We start from the raw sequence: 20,858 nt of genomic DNA on the forward strand, positions 1-20,858 counted from the left end.
CTGTCTTTAATTTTGATGTGCTCGAATTTTACACCCTTTAATTCGCGAAGAGAGGAGTTCACCTGTGGTATGCGATGGGTCGAGAGGAAAGTGGAAATTGCTAAAGCCGGAGAAAGAGAAATTGTATTAAGTATTTCAATAGCGTGTGTTACATGTATGGCTGCATTTTCTATTTATAGGCGTATACATCAGGGGTAAATTAGTAATTACACGGATGATAGTGACCCCAGCAGTTAGGAAGAATCTTCGAGGTTGTTATTGATCAGTTATGCTTTCAGCCTTTCCCAGCGCTGCGCTTGTCCACCAGCTCTGAAGCTTCTGTCCTGGCTATGCCAGCCCTGCTTGAGTCCTAGCGTTGCTTCTTCCCTGTTCTCTGACTATGTCAGCCCTGACACCTATAGCGTCCAAATCCTTTCGGGATGGCCCTGAAGCTCCTGCTCTTCATGCTTTCCTCCAAAAATACTATTCAAGCTCTTTTCCTCACTTTCGTTCCCAACGCTTATGACTCTGATGCTGTCAGGTTTACCCTACGCATATTTTACTCCTCATCAAATTTGATATGTAAATTGAATATATTACTATTAATTGAAATACATGTTTTTCAAGAAAAAGAAAAGATAAAAAAGAAAATAAAAAGAAATGATTTTTTTTTTATCATTTATGGAAAATTTCTATATTTGGACTTGAGTTTCCATGTTGAGAGAGAATTATTATTTGTAAAACAATAAAATAAAATCATTTGTATATTATTAAAAAAAGTAAATGTAGAATTGCAGAAGAATAAAAAAAATCTCTCATTAATCAACGTAAGACCATGAATTAAGGACCTGATAAGAATCCCAAAACTATATTATATAATGACGATGCTCTCACTAAAGTAAATTCAATGCTATTTTGGGAATATGATTTTTATTTAAAAATCTAAGTACAATTAAATAACTTAAAAGAAGGAAAATGTATCTTAATTTTCTTGTGTAACAAAGGTAGAGAGATAATCAAAATTGTTTTACCAAATTTTTTAAGATTATCTCAAAACAGATATGTTTTACATGCATATAATTTCACATAAAAATGCATAATATTTCACACAAAAATGCATCAAATTTTACAAAAAAATACATTTCATTTTTTACAATTTAATGCATTTTTATGTGAAACTTTATGCATTTTTGTGTGAAATTATATGCATGTAAAACATGTCTGCTTTTTTGGGTGAGGATTGGGGGGGAGGAGGGGGGGGGGAGGGTTTTGGGCGAAAATACCAAATTTGTAAAAATGAAATGCATTTTTCTATTCAAAGTTATATATTTTTGTGTGAAACTTTATGCAATTTTGTGGGAAATTATATGCATGTAAAATATGTCCGTTTTGAGATAATCTAACATTTTTTAATTTTATTTATTTATTATAATATACGAAAATTATATTACGATTTTGTCCCTGTGCAGATTTTGCTTTGGAAAGTCTTGGAAGCCCCTTGCCAAGTGTGACAATCTTGATGCGCCACATGTTTAAAATGTGTGGTCAAGATTGAGTACTACGTATTACCTAAGGACATGATACTACAAAACCCTAACCCTAACCCCTATATATATATATATATATATATATATATATATAGGGGAGGGCTACAGTGAAAACACTTTTTAAAATATAAATATAAACGTTTTTTAATGTACGAATTTTATCCAACAGGGTTACGAATTCATCCAACATAGTTACGAATTGTGAAAAAATAATTTTTTGTTACCTTTGTGATGAGGAGTAATATATGCACAGCAGATGAATCATCTTCGTCAAAGGAATGGACCTCACCAGAGGAGCGGATATGTCAGGGAAATCATTCCCGATCAGAGAAATGACCCTTGCCAGAGAAATGGCCCTTGCCAGAGAAGTTACGTACGCCAGAGAAGTCGCTGAAGAGTGGAGGAACCGCCCGCCTGGGGGGCAAATTTACCACTATGCCCTTGACCACGCGGGAAGCATGCTTCGAAGGCGAAATTACTATTTTACCCCTAGCATGTAATCTATAAATGGCCATTTGTACGCACCTTGTAAATTTACGCTTTCAATACTTTTACTACTGCAACAATCTTTCCTCGTGCTCTCAGCAATCTAGCAATCTTCTCTCACTTTCACGATCAATCTCTAGGTAAAATCCACAATTCACCGATAATTCACCAAACAAACGATCATCGTTCATTTATGCTTTACCACTTTGGGATTTGAACCCAAGACCACGAATTCATACAACAGGGTTACGAAGCAACCGTAGATATTGATGATCTAAGGGCTGAAAATTATTTATATTTTATATTTTAAGAAATGTTTTTATTTTAGTCATCCCCTATATATATATGTATATATATATATAGGGGAGAGCTATTCAGAAAACTCCTCTTAGACTATAAACTTTATTAAAATGTATGAATTATATGTAGAACACCTATGAATTCACTGTGTAAATGTATGAATTACGAAAATTAAATTTTTTGCTACCTATGAGATTCGAACTCAGGACCATGAATTATTCCAACAAGGTAATGAATTAACCGTAGATCTTGATGATCCAAGGGCTGAAAATAGTTCCTATTTTATAGTCTAACTTTGATTTTTATTTTAGCCTTCCCCTATATATATATATATATATATATATATATATATATATATATATATATATATATATATATGGGAGGGCTACAGTAAAAACACTTCTTAAAATATAAATATAAACGTTTTTTAATGTACGAATTTTATCCAACAGGGTTACGAATTCATCCAACATGGTTACGAATTGTGAAAAATAAATTTTTGCTACCTTTGGGATTTGAACCCAGGACCACGAATTCATCCAAAAGGGTTACGAATCAACAGTAGATCTTGATGATCTAAGGGCTGAAAATCATTTATATTTTATACATTTAAGAGTGTTTTTATTCTAGCCCTCCCCTATATATATATATATATATATATATATATATATATATATATATATATATATATATATAACCATCGTATGATAACTATTCTAATTAAATATATTAACCTATAATACAATGAAATGGGAAAACTATCGCGGCGAAAGCCGCGAAACATACATAATAAAACTTACCCTTCTATTATAACAAAACAAGAATAATGCAATTCATGTTTTGAGAATGACCTTAGGTCTATAACGCTCTTCACATATTCTCTTATGACTATTCATGTTTTACACGACACTCACAAAAGTTCTTAATTTTTATTTGATGAATTATTGAAAGCGTTCGAACATGCGAAGTAGATTGTTGTTCTCAAGTTTTATCGTGCATATCAAGAAGCGAATAAAATTAAATAATCTATTGGGTCCCGGGGTGCTATAGAACTGGTGTAAGGAGGGGGGAGGGGGAATACATCAGTAGGCTTCTAAAACTTTTCTTTCGACTGAGGAATACAGAGATAAAACTGAAAAGATGATGGGACACTCAAGGGAGTTTCAGTGGCTTGTAAAAGAGTTCAGTCGAGCAAGAAGCAAAACAGAGTAAGGTGAGAGAATTTTTTGATAGTCTGAAGATTTATCAGCAAGAGGTCTCACACAGGTGCGGAAGCAAGTTAAAAAAGAAAAGTCTTTAGTGCGATAAGTTATGAATTTTAAAGTTTCTCATTTTAAGTTAACCGTTTCAGTTATAGAGTGAAAAATAACAAAGAACATAATTGTAAACTGAAAACTGTAAGAGACACGAGATTTTTACGCAGTTCGAAAATATTTTCCTACGTCCACGGTCAGTCGATCAAGCTGACGAGTACTCGCTTGTGCTTACGGGTGCTCAGCAAACCTTACGATTGAAACAATTATTTCAGTACCAACACGCTGGGTTGGATTTCTCTTCTCTTTTCTCAATCTCGCAAAAATGCTAAGACTCCACTCGTCTTGCTTGCGGGGATTGAGAACTCTTCAAGTCTAGACAACCGTCTATAACTCTATCACTCAAACTCTCTTTTCGCTCTGTTGAAAAGGGGTTTGATCTTCCAACTAAATTACAGAGAACAGGCTCTCTGTAATATGAACTTAGGCTAAAGGTTTACACGGATTGCCTAAGTATTCTAAGAGAATGTAGATAATCAGATATCTTATTTGAGCTTTGTGTATTCTCTTCTTCGATTCAAACTTTGGAGGATTGTGAGTAGGCTGAGTTACAAATTCGACAGAGGTTCAGCTTGTGTGTTTGAATCGGTGAAGAGTGAATTTGAACGTTGAGCCTATTTATAGGCAACGTCTGAATAGATCCGTTGGAGATGTTTTTCAGAAACTGCCGTTGTGAGACATTCTTGAATTTGGGCTCAAGTCTTCAATCTTCTGTTCTCCATAAAGCTAAAAGAGATAATGTCTTCTTTAGCTTGGAAATGGCGTTTGCAGGCCGATGTGACACGAAAAATGAAGCTTTGTGTTAGCAAGGACGACCTCATATCTTTGGCATTTAATGCTTCTGTCATTTGCATTAAATTCACCTTGTATGGTGGTTGACTTCTTTAGCTTCTTGAGGAACGGACTGATATATTCCAAGATACCAGTTAGAATATTGTCACATAGGCTTCAGTGCCACTTCATCAGTCGACTCTGTTGATCATTGTTGAAAAATAGAATAAATATCCTATCCTAGTTTTGAGGATCCCAAAACCCTTAGTTTTCTTTTCTCTAGATTAGCCTCTTCTTTTGAACTCAACTGTTAAAGTTCAATCTTCTAGCTAGACTGAAGGTTACAGGTAACTGAAGTCTCTCCATGTCGAAGACCGAAGAAACTGAAGACTAAAAAGATCAAAGCTCGACTGAAGAAAGAACAACTGAAGGAAGATACAGGTGATGCGAAGGACATCGTGAACTAGAGACGTTCAGTTAAACAGGAAGACAATTTAACTGAAAACAACGAATGCTCAAGCGAAGGACAAAAGCTCTAACTGATTCTTCAGTTGAACTTAAGTCTCACGTGCAAATACGTGTAAACAACGGAGCTTCGACTTGAGTATATCAGTCAACATTCTTCATCAAACTGAAACACTGGCACCCTCATTAAATGCTCCTGCAACAGCATTAAATGCACCAGATATGAAGATCGTCCTTTTTTCAGTACACCAACTTTCCTTTATGTGTCTAAAAATCAGAAGCACCCTGCTCCAAGGACAAAAAGATTCAAACCTTCAATCAATCAGGAGCTAAGAAGATTGAAGCCCTAGCCCAAAGCACGGAATGTCTCACAACGGCTGAAATCCTAAAGATCATCTCTCCAACGGATATATTTGGGACTTCACCTATAATAGAGCTCGAGGAACGCCTTCAATCTTTACCGATTCAAAGACTAACGTTGAAGCTCTATCAAATTCACAAGCCAGCATTAAAATTAGACAAAACTTTGAATCGAAGAAGCGAGTACTCAAACGTTGTAAAATTAGTCTTACTGATTACCTAAACTCTCTTAGAAAATTAGGCAACCCCTGTTGTATCCTAAGCCTAGAATCGATTACTTGAGAGCCTGTTCTCAGTAATCTTAGTTTGAACCCCTTTTCAACCGAGCAAAAATAGTATTTGAGTAGAGAGGAGTTCAGATCAGTGCTCTGACTCCAGAGATCTTAGTCAAGCGCTAGAAAAGGCATTTGCGTGTCTTAGCGTGCTAAGAGTGAGCGAGAAATCCAACCCAGTGTGTTGGTACTGAAAATCTGATTTTCAGTTCAAGGTTTGTTGTGCACCCGTAAGCATAAGCCCAGAGTGTTTGTCAAATTGATCATCTGGCCGTGGACGTAGGAACTTGTTTCGAACCACGTAAAAATTCATGTGTTCTTTATCTGCTTTCAGTTATTCCTATTTGCGCTAATCTTGTTTACAACTGAAACTTGCTTAACTGAAAAGTGAAACTAAGGATTTTACTAAGTGACAAACTTTCTAAAGGCTATTTGGATTAAGTTTAAATTTTCGCTGCTGAGTTATACGTCTAACTGACCAATCAATTGATAGTCAGTAAGATTTGTAACTCTACTCTGTTTTACAAACTCTAAACTGAAGCCTTACGTGGACATCAGTAAAGCTCTGTGCTTGACTGAAATCAAAATACTGAAGTCACTTCAGTATCAGTCTACAACCACTTTCCAACTGAAGTTTGGTTTGTTTGTTTTCCGCAAAAATTGCCTACAAGTGTATTCGCCCCCCCCCATACACCTGTCCAGCAAACCCTCCGGGACCTAACAATCATGTATCTTCAAACTCATGCTTCAGTAAAATGCTCTTCAATCTTCTTCTTCAGTCAACATCCTTCATTCTTCAGTCTGTTGTCTTCATACATTGGTCTTCTGTCTAAACTAATGTGGACCAAAACACTTAGGTCCAGAAAAGAGTATTAGTCTAGAGAAACTTCTATCAGTTTTGGTATCATGAAAACAAGGAGGTTTGATATATCTTTTTGTGTCCCAACATAATCTTATTAGTTAGTTTTGTTGTTGGCTCTAATAGTATAATGATTTGAAGGTCGAACTTTTTGTTCTACCTTTTTGATATTGTACGCTCCGTTATAAATTAATAGAAACTTTTCTTTTGATTAAAAAAAATCAATTTATCATACTCCCTCCGTCCCATAAAAACATGCATAATATGAGACGACACGAGTTTTAAGAAATTTTATAAAGTGTAGTGTGAGTGAAGAAAATGTCTCACATTGATTGTGATGTTTAATGAGAAAATTATTACTATAAATGGACTATGCATATTTTTATGAGACAGACGAAAAAAAATACTATGTATGTTTTTACGGGATGGAGTATATTTTATCAAGTCAAATATAGCAATATTTATTCTTAATGCTAGTAGTAGACAAATAGTAGTTAACATTACCTTTCTGACAATGTAAAAAAAAATTAATGATATTAATGGGAAATGTCTAAGCTACACCCTTCGCACTACACATCATCGTTATGATTTTGACACGTTAGCTAACATAGTAAACCGGTCCCGCTTGAATTAGGTGTGACCAGACCGGTTTGGTCACTTGGAATGCCACTTATTCTTTTCAATACTGTTTGTCCAAATACCGGAATACTGCTGCTATCAGGAAGCTTTGTTAAGTGATTAATTTTTTTTAACTTGTGTCAGAAGCATAACTTGAATTTTTTGCATTAATTTAGTATTGTTTGTTTTTTTTATAAGCACCTCGTATTAAAAAAATGAGTAGTGATTTTTAGACACCTAGGTGGATTTTTGATTGAAACCGATTTTTTGCTAATTTATGGTTTTACTAAAATATACTTTCCTTATATTTCTCAAATACTTATAATCTTATCTTATTTTTTTTGTATTTTTGTTTTTTCCAGTATTGTTTGCCGTTTTTTTTTGCCAAAATTTTTTAATAAAATATATATTTTTTAATTGATTTTTTCGAATTTTGTTATTTTTATATTAAAATATCATTTCTTAAATTCCTCAACTACTTTTAATCTTATCCTATATATTTAGTATTTTCGTTTTTTCCCTATTTTTTCGTTTATTCGAAAATTATTTTTTTCTGAAAAATGAAAATTTTATTATTTTTTTCGAATTTTTATTTATTTATTTATTTCTGAGATTTTGTTTTTTTTTTTTCCGACGAATTTATGAATTGTTGTAAACATAATCCTATAGTAATTATTTTTGCATATATTATTTTTTTATTGTTCTGAAAATTCGAAAATAATTTTTTTTTAATTTAGATCATTTTTTTTCGAATTTTATTTTTTTTTTTCAAAAATTTATGAATTGACTATGTTTTCTTTTAAATTTGTTCGATTATTGAGGGTTATATTTTCAGCCATTTTTTTCCCCCCGAAAATTGTACTATTAATCTTTTTGATTTGTTTCCATTAGAATATCCTTTCCAAAATTATCTCATCCGTTTTTTAGTATTATATTCGATTTTAATTCTTTCTGTTTTTTTTCTTCTATAATTTTATTTTATTTTTCTGAAAATTGTATTTTTTTTTTATTTGTTTCCTTTAATATGGGGATTCTCCTAAAAAAGAATTAGATTTGATTCCACACATATTATATGTTCCAAAAATTATATTATTTATATTTTTCGATTATATTTTATTAATTTATTTACATTTATTTTAGGATTCTCTTAAAAATAATTGTAGATTGTTTTCCATAATTATTATTTTTCTTGAAAATTCTATTATTTATTTGTTTCGAAAATGGTGATTTTTTAATTTTTTCTCCACTAATAATTAAGTACGATTAATACTTGTAAATAATGAAGGAATTATTTTTTTTACTTTAATTTTAAATTATTAAGTAAGTTATTAAATTAAAGAACTTGAGTGCACGGTATGTGTTTGGTAAAACGCCTAGGTGAATTTTCTATAAGATTTTGAGTGATTTTGTCATAATTAAATTAGATTATAATTTTTTACCATGAAGAAAATCTAAAAGATATTCACCACTCCTTAATAATTTATTTTCCATGAAGAAAATTTAATAAATACCTTCAGTGTTCATCGTGTATAAATACCTGCTACAACTATCTTCAATAATAATTGATATTAAAAGTATAGGATATTAAGAGAAATGAAGAATAAAGAAGACTTGGAAAAAGAATGAGAGAAAATTAAGAACATAAAATAAAAGATTAAAAATGAAAAATGAAACACTCGACTAACTAATCATCTAGGTTTAATTAAGTAAATAGTAAAAGACAAATATAACATTTGACTAATTAAAAACTAAAAAAATCGGCTATCTAAAACAATTATATCCATTTTGGGCGCATATTTTTCCAACTTAATCTTAACCACTAGATCTTCAATTTTAAAGGCTAAGATGTGGTTCCTAGTTCTCATTTTAAAAGAGGTTTTTATTAGAACTTCTTCCTATATATATATATATATATTATATTTAATAATTTAACTACACTTAATGAATTGATAAAAATTAATTTTATAACGAATAATCATATCGACTTCGTTAAATATTTCAGTTTAATACTCTTTTATAATACATTCAAATAGTTAACAACTCATAATTTTATAACAAATAGTTATATCGATTTCGTTACATACACTATATTAAATTGTGTATAATGAAATATCCATATCATAAGTTCAACATTACAATATATATTAAAATTATACAAAATATATTGATTTGTTCATCAATTAATTATTAGAACCAACAATATATATATATATATATATATATATATATATATATATATATATATTATATATATATATATATATATATAAAATAGGGAAGGACTACAATAAGAGCATTTATTAAGATATAAAATAAGAATCATTTTCAGCCCTTAGATCATGAAGATCTACGGTTGATTCGTAATCCTGTTGGATGGATTTATGGTCCTGAGTTCGAATCTCAAAGGTAGCAAAAATTTATTTTTCACAATTCATTACTTTATACAGCGAATTCATACGTGTTCTACATAAAATTCATACATTAAAAATTGCTCTTATTTATTATTTTAAGATGTGCTCTCACGGTAACCCACCCCTATATATATATATATATATATATAAATAATACTATAAACATAAATTATGAGTGTTTTATGTTTTTTTTAAATGAACCACTACAAAAAAATGCATGATTACCGACGGCAAAATGCCGTCGGTAATTTCCACCGGACGGCGGTGGCGCACACGCCGGAGTTGGCCAAGGTATTACCGAGGGCAATATGCCGTCGCTAATTACCGACGACATTTTGCCCTCGGTAATATTTTTAAATTTATTTTATTTTATTTTATTTATTTATTTTATTGTATATCCACAATTTATTTCCGTATTTATACAATATTGCATAATTTAGACGAACTTCCCAGTCGGTCACCTATCTTAGTTGTGCTCTAAGTCAAGCACGCTTAACCTTGAAGTTCTTTTCGAATGGTCACCAGTACAGAACACTCGTATTATTGATATATATATAGTATCTATTAATTCATTTAAAGTCTACTTCAATATATAATATCATATATATATTCATAACCTTATAATATGTCAAGATGATATACAAAAAATGTTGTTAATTACGGATTGGGCTCGTTTCCGTTCTTATTTTTATATCGGAAAAATATTTATTTATTAATTTATTATTAATTTTCAATATTTTTTTAAATTTTTTTTATATCAATCTAGTTTATACACCATAAGTATTTTATCAATCTAGTAAGAATCTTGAATTCTTACTAGGAATATTATCTTAGATTAGTGATGAGTGAATCACTAATCAAATTAACATTCTTAAGTTATAATTATAAGTTTCTTACTAAAAATCTTCAATTCTTAGTAATAATATTATATTAGTGGTGATTGATGAGTGAATCACTAATCAAATTAACATTCTTAAGTTATAATTATAAGATTCTTAATAAGAATCTTCAATTCTTAGTAATAATATTATATTAGTGATGATTGATGAGTGAATCACTAATCAAATTAACATTCTTAAGTTATAATTATAAGTTTCTTACTAAGAATCTTCAATTCTTAGTAATAATATTAGATTAGTGATGATTGATGAGTGAATCACTAATCAAATTAACATTCTTAAGTTATAATTATAAGATTCTTAATAAGAATCTTCAATTCTTAGTAATAATATTAGATTAGTGATTATTGATGAGTGAATCACTAATCAAATTAACAATTCTTCACTAATCTAGTTTGGAATCAATAATCTTAAGTAGAATCCCAACTAATCACTCTTCAATTGAAGAATCTTAACAAGATTCTTCACTAATCTAGTTTGGAATCAGGAATCTTAAGTAGAATCCCAACTAATAACTCTTCAATTGAAGAATCTTAACAAGAATCTTCATTAATCTAGTTTCGAATCAAGAATCTTAAGTAGAATCTCAACTAATCACTATTCAAATGAAGAATCTTAACAAGATTCTTCACTAATTTAGTTTGGAATCAAGAATCTTAAGTAGAATCTCAACTAATCACTCTTCACTTGAAATCGATTCGGAGATAATAAAATTAGGGTTAGATTAAATGAAATCAAATTGAGGTATTATGATATTGGAGTTAGATTAGATGGAGTCCAATTGGGGATTATAAAATTGAAGTTATATTACCTGAAATTGAATTATAGATTTTGAAATTGGAGTTAGATTACATTAAATCGAATTGATCATGATTATAAAATTGGAGTTAGATTGGATGAAATTGAATTAGGGAATTATGAAATTGGAATTAGATTAGATGAAATCCAATCGGGGATTATGAATTTGGAGTTAGAGTGGATAAAATCCAATTGGAGATTATAAATTAGTGTTAGGTCACATGAAATTGAATTGGGGATTATAGAACTGAAGTTATATTACGTGAAATTGAATTAGGGATTATGAAATTGGAGTTAGGTTACATGAAATTTAATTGGGGATTTTAAAATTGAAGTTAGATTATACGTCATAATATATCAATAAATATTATCATTCACAAACACAAATGAAAAGTTGCAAAACTTTAATAAAGAGAGAAAATAAAATATTTCAAATTTGAACTTTTTTCATAATTTATTCATTTTATATTCAATTTTCATGATTTTTACATTATATTAAATTTAAAATGTATATTAAATATTTTTTTATGAATCAAATATGAAGATATTTATAAAAGAATTAAAATATGAAAAAAAATAGTAAAAAAGTTGATGGAATAAGAGAGAGAAAAGAAAGAAAGGAAATAAATGGAGGGAAAAGCTCTTCTTATATAGATTATGTTACTTTGTTAATAATTTACATTTAATACTTTTAAGTTAATTATCAACATTAAGCTTGATTAAACCATAATCAAGTCGCCACTTAAATAATACTCCCTCCGTCCATGAAAGAACTTCCTAGGAGGGAGTGGCACGAGTTTTAATAAAATGTTGTATAGTGTATTGAGAGTGGAGAAAAAGTTGTAAAGTGTATTGAGAATTGTGAAAAAGTATTAATAATTTATTGTGTTGTTTTAATTAATGTTATTTGAGTGGTGGGAATTGTCTTAAAAGGGGAGTATTTTATAAGTGGTGGGGTATTGTCCCAAAATAGGAAAAAGTAGGAAGTTCTTTCGTGGACGTCCCGAAATAGAAAAATAGGAAGTTCTTTCGCGGACGGAGGGAGTACACGATTTAAGCATAATCAAATTGTTATGCAATTCAGCTACTAGACATAATCAACTGAACTAGTGTGTAACCCGTCGAAATTCGACAGCTATTTATTTTAGTTATATTTATAATTGTAATAAATAAAATAATATTTATATTAAAGTAATGATTTTTTTTTGTAAATAACGATTACTATTTGTTCTCATCAAAACAATGTATAGTAACATTTGTAAAATATCCACACATATATATATATTTATAAATATAATTTATCACAATAATTGATTATTCGTCTCAATAGAGACTCGAATATTAAATAATAAACATTCATATACACAATTAAGATATTATAAATTAGAAAAAAAATCATGTAAAACATATTGATAAAATGTTCGTACCCGTAAAAAATGTATGTTACTCATACCCAGATAATTTGAATAACATAACATTTAAAATTAGAGAAAATTCTACGAAGACATGTTGATAAATGTTCTTACCTGTCTAAAATGAATATACTCGTACTCGTCCCAATTTTGATTAGTTACATGAACTCATTTAATTTTATAAATATAAGTTGTTATATTTTAAAATATTTATTCTCGTTTATAATTTATTAACTCATAATAATCTCAAATTCAATTAAAATATATTTTTGTACTCATTCATGTCTCAATCTCTTAGTAATACCCGCTACTTAAACAATATCTCAACACTAATATTCGGTATTTAAGTAATATTTTAATAATCTAAACATTTACTACCACCAAATCGAAAAGGTATTACAATGTTATATTAATACAAAATAGTTTATTTAATTTGATGTTTATATTAAGTAATATCTTAATAATTCTGAACATTTACTATCACCAAAATTGAAAAGAGTACCAACAAAAATTATTTATTTTGAAAATCTTATTTATTTGTCAAACTTAATAAACAGTATAAATCAAAATACATGTGATATTCTAAATTATTTATGATTTACAATTAGAATAAAAAGGCTAGAGTTCAACTACTCAAAACCCATCTACATTATATAAATACATGTACCCGTCATAAACCACTCAAAAGTGATTTTACTATTAGTTCTAATCTCAAACATGTATATTATACTCACTATTTACCTGAACATATTTGAATTTAAAAAAATATATTGTTACACTAATTGATTATATGTCAATATAGAAAATCGACATTACAAAGTAAATATTAATATAAATAAACAAAATAAAAAATTAAGATTAAGAAAGTAAAAAATGTAGTCATATCGATTAATATTTGAACCAATTTACAATTTATAAACTCATACCAATCTCAAATATAATTAAAAAAATAATTTTACAATAAAAATTATATTGTGTAAAAAATGAGAGAGATGAGAGAAAAATATTTTATTTTAAAACTTTTAGCTTGTATGAATTTCTTAGTTTAAATCTATTATTTACATATTATATATCAAATTAAAGCTCTTGCAACTATCTTTAATTTGATATGTATATTGAATATTTGTTATTAACTAAAAAATATTTTTTTAGGAAAAAAGAAAGATAAAAATTAGAATAAACAGGAAAAAGTAAAAAAGAAATAAAGAAAGTATGATAATTATAAAAAAAAAAGTTTACATGTGTAGTTTGAGATATCCGTATTGAAGAAATTTTCATGTTTAAATTTATGCTAAAGGATCTAGAAATAGAATTGCAGATATTTGAAATAAAGCTCTCTCATGAAGCCACGTAAGACCTAGAATTAAGGAGAGGCCAAAAATTTCAAACCGTATTATATAATGATTGTAGTATAAGAGTCAGCTTTAATTAATTAAGACATTTAACTTAATTAAATTAATTATTATTAGGCGGCTTCACCGGAATTTCTTAAAAGACAAACCCAACTTTTTTTTTTTTTTTTTTTTTTTATGTTTAGCTGGAGGCCCATTTGTTCTTACTCATGTCTCGACCTTTCTCTGCAAAAGAAGACACACACACAAAACCTTCCCCCACCCTCACTCCCGCCGCCACCATTACCACAAATCCGGCTGTTCGTGCTGCCATCGCCTCGGCTTTCTCTCTCTCAAATCGATCAAATCCCAAAATCCTCAATTAGATTTAAAATACTCTCTCTCCTTTCCTCTCCACTGCACATTGAAGTGTACTCTATCTTTCTCTTCTGTAAATCTCTCCCTCCCTCCCTCCCTCCCCCTCTCCTCTTCATCCTGTAACTTCACTGACCCATGCCATCCGATTATTATCGCCGACGCCTATACAGTATTTCCCCCTTCAACCTCCACCCACTCAGATCTTCCTTTTGAAGATCCATTAACAACCAAAATAGAAAGCTAAAAATGTCTATGATTCCAAGCTTCTTCGGCAGCCGCCGCAACAACATCTGCGATCCATTCTGCCTCTATATATGGGATCCCTTAGACGGATTTCCTCTCTCCAATCTCCCCTCCTCCGCCCCTGAGACCACCGCGGTGGCCGACGCTCGTATCAACTGAAAAGAGACGACAAAGGCCCATGTGTTTAAGGTTGATGTTCCCGGACTGAAGAAAGAGGAGGTTAAAGTGGAAATTGAAGATTGTGGAATTTTTAAGATCAGTGGAGAGAGAAGCTAGAGCACTAGCTAGAGCAGTAGGCGTATACAATACATCCAAGATGGTAGTAATACATTACAATTCAAATATGTATAGATCCAAGATGGTAATACATAGTACAATTCAAATATGTATAGCTCGGTGGAGACATGGCTACAAAGCCTACAATTTAGCCAGGCACTAATTCCAAGTCAAAACCATTCACACTATAAACCGGTGGTTAGGGATGTCAATCGGGCCAGCCCATCGGGTTTTCGGGCTAGCCCTATCGGGTTCCGGGTTAATCGGGTGCGGGCTAATCGGGTTGAAGGTTTTTTCGGGTTGTAAATCACCAACCCTAACCCTAAACGTTCGGGTTTCGGGCTAGCCCATCGGGTTGGAGGTTTTAAAGGTGTAAAAATAAAATTATCATTTGTATTACATTATTCTTAATGATCTAATGTATAATGTATAAAATATACATAAATATTAAATATATAAATTATATAGCCAAGCATGAAATGCAAAAATATAAAATATTCAAGATTACGACATATAAAATAAGTTAATAATAATAAAATGTTCAACTTGTTAAAAAAATAAAAATAAAGTATTCAACAATAGTTTGAAATTAAAGAAACAAAGCATCTCAAAAATAAATATAAAGTCTAAATGTTTGAGTAACACTCTTCTTCAACGTTAATAACATTCGGTGCTCCAACTTGATCCATGTCTTCTTGCTCATCATCTTCACCATCTATTAAAAGAAAATAATATAATTAAAGCATAATATAGTTCTTAAGCTTGGTATCGTCAACAATTTTGACATCTTCTTCACCACTCTCCATATCAACACTTGGAGATGAGTCCTCCATCTTTAACACCTACAACAATAAGCAAACAATTCCAATGTAATTATTAATTTTAAGTATGTAGTTCATCTTTTGAATTGGAAGGAAGATAAATAAATTAATTTGGTATCAGAATATAAATTAAAATACCGAAATCTAAATTATCAAATATATGATCTTTTGTATGCCTAAAAATATGAACAGGTCTCACACTTAAATGAGAAGCTCAGAAGACCATACAAACACTTACCACCCCAACCATCTCCCCCACCGCACCAGACCAAATATACAACATACAAATGCACACACCACACGGAATATCGAGCACATACTCATTCACTTTAGCTATCTATCCATGTTAAATGTATTTAAAACCTCATTGAATTTATACAAGAGGAAGTGTTCAGCATTTATCCAAGTTACATTTACTTGATCCCCATTGAGAATTATAGAATGGAAGAGCTCAGCAGAACACAATTACATCTCCTTAGTTTCATGCATAAATATTTCAACTCAAGAAACTACCTATAAATCTATAATAATGTTGCAAGTCCACTCATCTCATACAAAACGACACCATATTATGAATATATGAGGCCACTGCCAAAATTAGTAGGCCTAATCGAAGGGCAAAAAAATGGACTGCTAATTCAAACTCATCCGAAATAGAAAAAAAAAATTGAGTAAATAATCTATGAATAAATATTAAGGACTAAGGATGAATAATACTGCATAAGGATGAAGAGATTACTTATGAGTTATGAATGATTGATGGTGATGGCGAGCAGGTTCAGAACTCAGAAGCCGGCGGCCGGAGTGGTGGCGGTCTGCCGGACCTGGTGCGGCTGGTGCCTGGTGGTGCCGACTGCCGTGAACGAGATCTCTCTGCGAGGAGCTCGGGAAATCGGAGAGAATCACGACAGATGCAGAGCAGCAGAGGCGAACGCTGTTGCAGCCTGCAGAGACGCGCAGAGGCGAACGACAGGCGCGCGATGCCGGTGAACGGTGGAGTGGTGAACGGTGGAACGGTGGAATGGCGTGGAGTTGGAAACTTGGAGTTGGAGGAACCTTGGAGGCGCGCTGCTGTGCTGAAGCGTGAAATTCAAAACCAAAGCAAACCCTAAAGCTAAAATCATAATATTTCAATTTTAATTTTTTTTTTTTAAAATTCGATAGCCCGACGGGCTGGCCCGACAACCCGCCGGGCTGGCCCGCTTCAACCCGACAGCCCGAACGGGCTAGCCCGATTAGCCCGATTTGTAATCGGGTTGTGATTTTCCAACCCTAACCCTCTAATTTTGTCGGGTTATTCGGGTCGGCCCACGGGTTTCGGGCTGCATTGACATCCCTACCGGTGGTATTAAAAAAGTAAATAACGGTCTGGTTATCAAAAAAGTTGAATCGGATGGGTTTGAATGGTGTGACACGTGTCACAATCGTAGCGGCGATGTGTAGTGCGCATGGTGTAGCTTAGACATTACCATATTAATGTCAACTACTTTTATACACTTTCCTCTTAAAAAACAAAAGCAAAAAACACACGTACCTTTTCTTTTTCTTTTTTTGACAAAAAACACACCTACTTTTATACACACTTGAGACATGCATTTAAGCGAGTCGCACGTGGCCCTGTTCTCACCATTCAAAAGTTTTTATCATCAATTAGAGGCTCATGCTCACAACAAAAATCAATAGTATTAATTAAGGTAATATTCAAATGCAATATATTTGCAATACAACACAAACTTTAATTAGCAATTTCATATCTTGAAAACTTAAATAGTAAACAGTGCCTTCTACGTGGAAAATAAAATTATACAAAAAATTGACATTTTTACGTGAAGTCGCACTAAATAATTGGGTAGGCAATTGGAAACTAGTCAAAACAAATTCAAGAAGTACGGAGTCTCCAAAATTTTGTCAAAATAAAATAAAGCATATAATAAATTATTCAAACAAACAAATCTTGAGAATAAATTAAGCAATTCAACTGATCCAAGTATATGATATATGAGGATACAAGACTTTTAAGGCTTCCACAGCTAATCTGATTAATTTGTTAGTTTTAAAATATCTTTACATTTTAAAAGTAGAATGAATACAAGTTGGAGCTGGTAAGTTGCCTTCATATCTGGTTCCAGTGTAAAAGTCTATGCTCAATTTTGTCTTCATCTAGTCAAATAAATTTATCCTGTTATTCAACATAAAGATTTGTGTAGGTTGGTTTCGCGAGTCAATAAAATCTTAAATATATTTTTTATTAATTAGTAATTATAATTAAAAGTATTTTTAAAACATTTCCATTCCAAATTAGGTACCACATCTTACTTTGGAGTTTGGACGTAGTAAGAAACTGTATATTTGTATATATGTATAAACTAATTTGAAGAGACAAGAAATTAATTATTAAAAGTTCATGCCATAAATAATTGTTCTTGTTTAGATATAGCGGCACACTTAGGTGAGCGCTGCAGAAGCGGTGCGCACATGGTGCGCGCGGATCCTGGGTCGCGATCCGACCCGGATCCGGCTCCACCTTATATATTAAAAAACAATTCAACGACTTTAGTCATTATACAAAACTATTAATGCACTAACTAGCATTTAGCTCAGTTGGTTTAGGTGATGCCAATTATCCAAGTGGGTAGGTCTTTAGGTTCGAAACCCAGTAGGAATTAAGTTTTGGTTAGGCTTTATTTCATTTTTTGTTTCTTTTTCGACTTATTTTTTTTGTTTTTTGTTTTTTTTGCCAAGGCTCTTCTCCACCACATCTAAAAGTATAATTTTCATATATTAAAAGTGACATTTTAAAGCAGGTAGAAGCATGAAATATATTTGAGACTGATAAATATGCAAACTCCGTTGATAATCACTGTATACCGAAATACGTACAATAAGGGTTAATCCGTTGATTCACTCATTAATAGCGGAAGAACACCGCGAGAAGGGAACAATCTCATCCTCTACATTCTAACTCTCAAATCGACTCCCATAAAACATAAATAAAACTCCTATTTATAATAAAACCCTAAACATCTAAAAGGAAACAAAATAACTTGACCAACAAGACAAATCAATAATTAAAGATATAATATATTATACGATTCTATCTTCATCGTTCTCTCCATCCTTGAAACAATTCGTCCTCGAATCGGAAACGTCCTTGATGATGTTCTGCATAGGGTCGATCATATTGATCGTGTAGGAAGTCAAAGATCTCTCGATTCTGTGCTCGTAATTCCTTGAATTATTGAGACAGAAGGTCGTCGTCACGATGGAGATAATCTTGAACATTCTGAACGGTTGATTGACGGGGAGACATCGCGTAGGAGCGTAGCAAGGCTCTGGATACCAAATGATACAGGTAGAAGCGTGAAATATATTTGATACTGATAAATATACGAACTCCGTTGATAACCACTGTATACCGGAATACGTACAATAAGGGTTAATCCGATTATTCACTCATGAATACTGGAAGAACACCGCGAGAAGTGAACAATCCCACCCTCTACATTTTAACTCTCAATTCGACTCCCATAAAACATAAATAAAATTCCTACTTATAATAAAACCCTAAACATCTAAAAGGAAATAAAATAACTTGATCAACAAGATAAGTCAATAATTAAAGATATAATATATTATACGATCTTATCTTCATCACATTTACTAATAAAAATAGTGTCATATAAATATTTGAAAAGTGTTTTTTACTAATAAAAATAGTGTCAATATTATAGTGCCTTTCGTTAGGCTTTATTTCATTATTTTTTTCATTTCGATTTTTCTTTTTTTTTTTTTTTTTGTTTTTTTTTTTTGCCAAAGCTCTTCTCCACCACATCTAAAAGTATAATTCTCATATATTAAAAATATCATTACTAGTGTCATTTACTAACAAAAATAGTGTCATTTAAATATCTTAAAAGTATTTTTTACTAACAAAAATAGTGTCAATATTATAGTGCCATTTTTATATCAAAAATTAAAATAGGCTCATTTAAAATGACACTACAAGATTTGAAATAACACTGCAAGATTTTGAATGACTCTATAAGATTTCAAATGACACTACTTTAACATACAAATGGCACTACAAGGTTTGAAATGACACTACTCCGACATACAAATGACACTTCAATATTTCAAATAACACTATAAGATTTCAAATGACACTATTCCGACATACAAATGATACTATGACATTTTAACATTTGAAATGACACTTTAACATTTCAAATGACATTATAATATTTCAAATAACACTACAAAATTTTGAATGCAACATTGAAATTTCAAATGGCACTACTCCGTCATATAAATGACACTACAAGATTTCAAATGACACTATAACATTTCAAATGACACTACAAGATTTTGAATGCAACATTGAAATTTCAAATGACACTACTCCAACATACAAATGACACTACAAGGTTACAAACGACACTATAAGATTTCAAATAACACTACTTCAAATGACACTTTCACATTTTAAAAGCCACTATAACATTTTAACATTTCAAATGACACTTTAACATTTCAAATGAAACTGTTGATTCAAATGACACAATAACATTTCAAATGACACTACAAGATTCCAAATGACAATATGAGATTTCAAATGACACTACTCTGACATACAAATGACACTACTCAGACAAACAATGACACTACAAGATTTGATATGACACTATACGATTTCAAATGACACGATAAGATTTCAAATGATACTTCTATGACATAAAAATAACACTGGAATATTTTAAATAACACTACAAGATTTCAATTGACACTATAAAATTTCAAATGACACTACAAGATTTCAAATCACACAATAACATTTTAAATATTATAATGTCAATTATAATCCTATAGTGTCATTTGTACATCCGAATAGTGTCAATTTCAACCTTATAGTATAATTATACCAAGTATCATTTAAAATGTTATAGTATCATTTGTATATTCGAATAATGTCATTTAAAGTTTTATAGTGTCAATTTCACAAAGTGGATTTAAAATGTTATCGTATCAATTTCAACCTTATAGTGTCGTTTAAAATGTTATCATATCAATTTCAACGTTATAGTGTCATTTAAAATATTCTCGTGTCAATTTCAATGTTATAGTTTCATTTAAAATGTTATCGTGTCAATTTCAATGTTACAGTGTCATTTGTATATCCGAATAGTGTCATTTTAAATGTTATAGTATCAATTACAATCTTATAGTGTCATTTATATATCTGAATAGTGTCAATTATACGAAGTATCATTTAAATGATACTACAAGATTTCAAATGACACTATGAGATTTCAAATGACACTA

The sequence above is a fragment of the Salvia miltiorrhiza genome, unplaced genomic scaffold, assembly GCF_028751815.1.
Source record: "Salvia miltiorrhiza cultivar Shanhuang (shh) unplaced genomic scaffold, IMPLAD_Smil_shh original_scaffold_252, whole genome shotgun sequence".
Taxonomy (NCBI): Eukaryota; Viridiplantae; Streptophyta; class Magnoliopsida; order Lamiales; family Lamiaceae; genus Salvia; species Salvia miltiorrhiza.